This window comes from Asparagus officinalis, chromosome 2 (assembly GCF_001876935.1).
Source record: "Asparagus officinalis chromosome 2, Aspof.V1, whole genome shotgun sequence".
NCBI classification, from domain to species: Eukaryota; Viridiplantae; Streptophyta; class Magnoliopsida; order Asparagales; family Asparagaceae; genus Asparagus; species Asparagus officinalis.
The window spans coordinates 16,921,255-16,929,170 of NC_033795.1; positions in this window are offsets into that span (position 1 = coordinate 16,921,255).

The following is a 7,916-nucleotide window of genomic DNA, read 5'->3' on the forward strand; positions in this document are numbered from 1 at the left end:
GGGGGGCTCCGGTAATGGGTAAGAGGTTTTCTTTTTTTCGTTGTATTTTCTAAAGGAAATCATCCCTCCTTTTATAGGGGCTAACCCACTATCTCCACCCCCCTTCAGTTCCGCCCCATAAGAGATTTCCTCTCAACAAACCATTCCACGTTCCCACGTTTCTCTCAACAGAGAAACAAACGTTGATTTGGTCACCATTAGACCGAGTCTATGCAACATCTCCCACTTGACCAAATTAACCAAGTGGCATGTCTCTCACTATCCGTGAGATCAGATGTTTCTGCTTACTATTACTCCCACTATCCGTAGAGAGTAACTCTTATTTCATTATTCATGAAATTTTACTTAAACTTATTTATTCCTAAGTCCCATCAAACTTACATGTTTGATAAAAGATTCCGCTGGTATTCCTTTTGTCAAAGGATCAGCAATCATATCTGTAGTAGGGATATAAGTCACTTTGACTTCTCCCTTTTCTACAATATCTCGAATATAGTGATACTGGATCTCAATATGTTTTCCTTTGGAGCTATTCGCGCCACTATTGATTAAGCTAATTGCTGCTTGATTATCACAATAAATATCAATAGGTCCTTCTAACAAATTGAGATCAAGATCAATCAAAAACCGTCTTATCCAGACAGCATGTGTAGTTGCCATACTGCAAGCTATATATTCAGCTTCTTGCGTATATCTAGCAACACACCCTTATTTCTTGCTACTCCAAGAAACAGCTCCTCCTCCAAAGATAAATAAGTGTCCCGAAGTGGACTTTCCATCATCTTTATCACCTCCGAAATCAGCATCGGAATAACCGAGGAGTTCAAGCGAATCAGCTTGATAAACTAATCTATGAGTCAATGTACCTCTGATATACTTCATAATCCTTTTAACAGCTTCCCAATGTGCTGGTCCTGGATTACTTTGATATCTACTGACTAGACTCACAGCATAAGCTATATCAGGTCTGGTGCACAACATTGCATACATCAAGCTTCCAATTGCTTGAGCATAAGGAACATCTAATGGCTTCTGCCCCTCTCCAGGGCTTTGCTCTTTACATAATCTCTTTCCCATAACCAACGGAGTTGGTGCCGGATTGGAATTCTCCATTCCAAACCTTTTAAGAACTGATCTTAAATATTTTTCTTGGTTTAAACTTAGCATTCTAGACTTTCTATCTCGAATTATTTGAATTCCAAGAATATATGATGCATCTCCCATGTCTTTCATCTCAAACTTTTCGCTGAGATCTGCCTTGGTTTTATTCAACATTTCTATGTCATTTCCAGCGAGCAATATATCATCCACATATAAGGATAATATAGTAAACTTGCTCCCACTTTTCAAGACATATACACAATTATCTAATTTATTTTGAATAAAACCAAGTTTAGTAACTGCATCATGAAATTTGAGATACCATTGTCTAGAAGACTGTTTTAAACCATATAGAGATTTCATTAATTTGTAAACTTTATGTTCCTGTTCTTTCACCTGAAAACCTTCAGGTTGTTGCATATATATTGCTTCCTTCAACTCTCCGTTAAGGAATGCAGTTTTAACATCCATTTGGAATAACTCCAAATCAAGATATGCAACAATAGCCAAAATAATTCTAATGGATGCAAATTTAGCTACAGGAGAATACGTCTCCTGAAAATCTATTCCTGCCTTCTGGTTATAACCTTTGGCAACTAACCGTGCTTTGAATTTATCAATAGATCCATCAACACGATATTTCTTTTTGAGCACCCATTTGCATCCTATGGCTTTCCTATTTTCTGGTAGATCACATAACTCCCATACCTTATTCTTTTCTATGGAATCAAGTTCTTCTCTCATAGATTCTAGCCATGAAGCTGATTCATGCGATTTCATCGCATCAGAAAAAGTTAAGGGATCTTGTTCTTCTATATTTGTATCTACCGAAAAACAGGATGACTCACATGAATACAAATAGTAATCATCCATCCATGAAGGTTGTGTTCTTGGTCTTTTGTTGCCTACAACCGGTTGATTAGGTACATTATTTTCCATAGGTATTTCATCATTTTCAAGGTTAGGTTCATTCACAATATCAGGGTCATTAGTGGGAACAACACTGTAATAATCATCATCTATTACAGTTAGAGGTTCTGTTTCCTCTTGAACTTGTTCCTCTTCCTCTAGATTCTCTAGAAATGTAGCATCTCTGCTTTCAATGACACCTTTTTCTTTATTGTAGAACTTATAACCTTTTGACTTTTCTGAATACCCTATGAATCTACACTTTATTGTTTTAAAATCCAACTTATCTCTAAGTTGACATGGAATGAGAACATGGGCTATAGATCCCCACTTCCTGAGATGACTCAAATTAGGTTTCCTCCCATTCCATAATTCATAAGGTGTAGATATAACTGATTTGGTGGGAATTCTATTTAAAATGTAGTTTGCAGTTAACAATGCTTCTCCCCAAAAGTTTTTAGAGAGACCAGAATGAGACAACATGCATCTAACTACATTTAATAATGTTCTGTTTTTTCTTTCAGCAACACCATTCTGTTATGGCGTATACGGCATTGTTGTATGCCTTTTAATTCCATGCTGAATACAATAACTTTCAAATTCTTTAGAATTATATTCTCCACCTCTATCAGTTCTCAGAATTTTGATTTTCAATCCAAGTTGATTTTCAACTTCTGTCTTATATCTCTTAAAGCAGTCAAAAGCTTCTAATTTTCTGGATATAAGATAGACGTGTGCAAACTTGGAATAATCATCTATAAAAGTAATAAAATATTCTTTATTACTATGAGTTTTGACACTTAGGGGACCACAAATATCCGAGTGTATCAACCCTAAAAGTTCATTGGCTCTATGTCCGCCAACAAAAGGTTTTCTAGTCATTTTACCAGTTAAACAATGTTCACATGGTGGCAATTGAACATTAGATAGTGCAGGAAGCAAGTTCATTCTGATAATTTCTTTCATTTTTGAAATACTAGCATGTCCTAGTCTAGAATGCCACAATTCAGATTCAGAAATATAACAGGACAAGTAGTTCAAATTCGAAATTTTATTATCAGAATTATTACAAACTACTGGAAGAATGCATAATTCATGCTCGGGCACATATTTACCCATAGCATACACTTCATTATTCTTGCCTATAGAAACTATGTTATTATAGAACCTTACTTCCAGTCCTTTCTTCATCAAGCTGGGAACAGAGATCAGATTGCGTCGAATTCCTGGCGCATAGAACACATCTTTGAGGACAAGAATACTGTCCCCAAGATCCAATCTATACGAACCAATACCTTCTACATCGAGATAGGTATTATTTCCCATATAGATTCTCTGTTCTCCTTTCTTCAGCTCGGTGAATTCTACGACTCCATTCTTGTCCTTTGCGATATGCCTAGTCGCACCGGAGTCGATCCACCAACCACTGATATCCGTCATCACAGCATTACATTCCGTCACACCGACGAATTCTCTTTTGCTAGTACCCCCTTGTTCTGGATGCTTATAGCCTCCCTTATTCTCCTGCTTTTCACCTTGTGGGCAATTGGGTTTGAAATGCCCGAACTTTCCACAATTGTAACAGGCTCCGCGGGGTACTTTCTTTCTCTTGAACTGCTGCGATTTCGGTCCTCGTGGTTGTGGTTTACTAGAACCAGGGTTTTTATAGCTTCCAGCATTATGCCTCTGGCGGACATAATTCAGCTCTTGCTGCACCATATTCAGTTCTGGTTCCTTCCTACTGGCTATTAAGTCCTGTTCTATCGCTAGGTGCATAGGAAGATCAGTGACAGACTTAATGGCAGGATTCATTCTTAATGGGGTGGCAGCCACAGCAAGTGAAGGGGGAAGACTATTCAAAATGGTTGCCACTTGCATTCTTTCCGGGATTTCGGTCCCAACAGTGGATAAGTCCTTAGCCATGACAATCATTTTATTTATATGCTCTACGACATTGTCTCCCTCTTGCATACGACAAGAATTATACTTATGCAAGAGTAGTTGGATGTTAACTTCAGAAGCAGTGTCGTATTTTTCTTTTATTGCATTCCACATGTCCATGGAAGTTTTATAAGTTTCAAAAACTTTGATTAAATTATCTTCCATGAACATGAGCATAAAACTATTCGCCTTTTTGTCTTTCGACTTCCACTGCTCAAACCCTTTCTTTTCTTCAGGTGTTGATTTATCAGTAAGGGTTGGAGCAGTGGTTTCGATTATATCATCAATGTTGTCATGAATAAGAGCATATCCTATTTTTCTATGCCACATATCATAATTACTGTCATTAAATTTGGGCCAGCAAACAAACACAACACTCAAAGGCCCAAAAAGAAAGCCCAAAACAATGTTAATGAAGATGTATTAATAGGAGGGCTCATGAATTTTGATGGGAAAAACTTGAAGAAAGGATTTTTGTAGGCTTGGTGTAGGACAAGAAGGAATAGGGTAGACTTTATTGTATAGGACAAAAAATGCTAGCTTGCTAACTGGATGTGGATTCAAAGAGTAAAACCGAAAAAAATATGCTAGCTGGATGTAGACATGTGAGTGGGTTTAACTTGTAAACAATAGGCCTGTGACTATGAAAAGAGAGTAAACAATAGGTGTAGGCCTGTGGCTATGAACAAAAACCAAGGCAGAGAAATAAAAGAGAGTAGGTTGTGAACACTAGGACCGAAAAATAAAAGAGTAGGCCTTTCTTCTTCAAAAAAAAATGCTGCTGGTTCTTCTTCTTCAACCTAGCTTCTCTTCTTCTTCAACAATGGTCTGGACCGATGGCTTCTCTCTACTCTTCAAAAAAAATCTTAATCCACCAGCTCTGATACCAGTGAACGAGTATAGAGAAGAGAAAAGATGATATCTTTGAAGGGGGGCTCCGGTAATGGGTAAGAGGTTTTCTTTTTTTCGTTGTATTTTCTAAAGGAAATCATCCCTCCTTTTATAGGGGCTAACCCACTATCTCCACCCCCCTTCAGTTCCACCCCATGAGAGATTTCCTCTCAACAAACCATTCCACGTTCCCACGTTTCTCTCAACAGAGAAACAAACGTTGATTTGGTCACCATTAGACCGAGTCTATGCAACAGTTTGCACAACAAAACTGTTAAATTGCATGATCATATTAATCTTGAATTGTCTGTAGCATGATATTTAGGCTGCTTGTTAATCGACCACCAAGAAGTGGTTGGACAAGCGAATTTCATATTTGTTTTATAAATGTTTTGTTTGTTCTGCGTTTGAAGAGATTTACTGATATAAACCCTAAACTAGCTTTGAGCTAAACTGTCATGCAGGCTGCCATTTGTAGTAAGCATCAAGAGGGTTTAAAGAGGGTTTACTAGGTCAGTAAGCTGCCTATGTGTAGTATGCCAAGGTTTCAGTTTCGACTCTCAAGAGGTGCACTTACAGGAATTTATTTTCCTCGTATACCCGACGTCCCAAGGCTGTGCATTGACGGTGTCCCTTAGCCGTGCCATGGGATTTGATATCCATGGCTCGAAGAATCGTGAGGAAGTTCCCTAATCAAACAAAAAAAATCAGGAAGGTTTTCTCAGCTTACATCTGAAAACCTTTTTCTCAAAACCTTCACGCGATTGGAGAAATTACAAAACAAGATAAATTTAAGATCATGAAAGAATATCCTCCCATTAGAGAAATAAAGAATGCATCCTTGAGATGATGGAAAAGATGGCTCATAGGCCTGGTTAGTGGCCCATGATCTTACTGCTGTATATTGACCGCAATAAAAAATGAAAAGGGATGGAAAACCTCAGAGCTCATGCCATTCTACAATCACAAGAAAGACGAACAAAATAGAATTATGCCAAAGGCTCAGACGCAAATCTTTTAGAGCAGCTTATGTGCTTATTCAATGACAAAGAAACAGTTCATGCATAAACTGTAACAAGTTAGAAACATTTCAAGCTCTCGGAAAACTCTAGCTCAAAGCTCATCATTCAGATTGCCTTTGTCCCAAATACAGAAATATCCTCATACCTCTTCTGCAGAAAACAACAAAGAACCAAAGATTAGCGAGCCAACAGGAATTAGAAAATTAAACATTCACGAGACTAAAAGAGGAGAATTCCCAGTAGAATTAAGCTAAATTTCACATTGCAAAGCCTCTAGTTTCGCATACGATACGAGGGTGTTAGAATTTTGTGGCCCATATTTCCCACTATTTTGTAACTACCCACATTTTGCAAAACCACCTTTAGTGGTCAAGTTAACTTTCTCACGTTTTTGTTAGTTTAAGAAAATATTCATGTTTTATTTAGTTACATAACTAATCATGTTTTTATGCCTAATTCCTATTGGTCAATTAAGACAACTACTCATGTTGATGGATGGAGTATGAGTATTTCTCTATTTAAAGACTTGGTCCTCTCTCTACCTATGAGTGTGAAAATTTCTCTCCATCAAACAAATTTTCGGAATATTTTAAGAGGGTTGAGAGAGAGAAACGCAAGTCTTCAAGGTTGTACATCTTTGAATCAATTTCTCTTCAAGTTTCAAATCATGGATCAAGGTACGTTTTCCTTAATTAGTTGTTCATAGTGATAATCATTTGTTCTAAGATCTTGGCATTATGATGATTAAATCAAAATGAAGTTTGATTTGCTTAAGAGTTATGTTTACATGGGATCCAGAGATGTTATGTTGCTATATACAGTAAATATTCTCAACCCCATTGGGTCCAACTGAATGATACAATGGTCAGGACAACGCTCATCGCTCAGCATTATACATCAAAAAGCATGCAAAACATTCCATCAAATGGAAGATGCGAAAAACAATCAAGTTCCGAACTGTATTTCTTGCTCTTTTTTCCTTTACTCTTCATGAATGTTATGTATCTATTTTCTGTTGGGACAAACCCGGGGCCCGATAGAGCAGGGTCGTAGTGAATAATAGTGTGGAAATAATAAAATTGAAAACACAGATTTTTACGTGGAAAACCCCTAAATAAATTTGGGGTAAAAACCACCGGCAGAACTATGAGTAAAATTTAGGAGTTACAATTTCTCTTTATAAGGAGAATCCCCTCCCCCCTCCCAGCCGTTTGCTACTAGGATGACCTCAACTTAAGGCTAGGGTGGCTATATGTAGGTGATTTTGTGATAGGTGTGCATTGTTGCTACAGTAACGATTGGTGGGTCAGTGGTTGGTAGTTATTGTAGCAGGTAGATAGTTACTATTACTTTCCAACAATCTCAGTTGTAAACAATCTTAGCCTTCAACATTTTATCGGCTTAATAAATTTGCCGGGCATTTTGTCCCTGTTACTCAAAAAGCAAAATCGTGTAGAGGATCAGGTATGCGGATCTTGCAAACACCAATAGATGAAAGGAAGATCACATCAAAATGTTAATGTAGTAAATTCATGGCTTGGAACGAGTATTTTCTTCTGCCTAGGCATTTGCATATGAAAGAAGGTAACAGTGGTAGACATCATATTGTTCCAATAGTATTCCAATTTGGATTTTAGGTAAAGAGGATAAACCACCAGATTATTACATCATTATAAAGTTATACGGGAAAAAGAAAAGAAGAATTAAAGGACAAGAAAGCAAATTTTCTCTTTAAAACAATTGTCATACCAAAAATATGATACTAAGTTTATTTCGAGATTTCCTCGTTTCATCATTCCGTTTGTAGGAATAGCGAGCGAGGTTGATACAATCTCCACTGATTGAGGAGATGTAACAGGATGTTTCAGCCAATAGTCATAGTGATTAAGTGCTACAGTTGATGAGGAAAGTGAATTGGAGTAACAGTCAGCAAGAATAACATGGATTATTTGGCTATATACCCCCAAAATCTTCCAATTGCATATTTACCCCATAAATCTTCATAATTGCCAATATACCCTTAAATCTTCATAATTGCCAATATAACCCCCA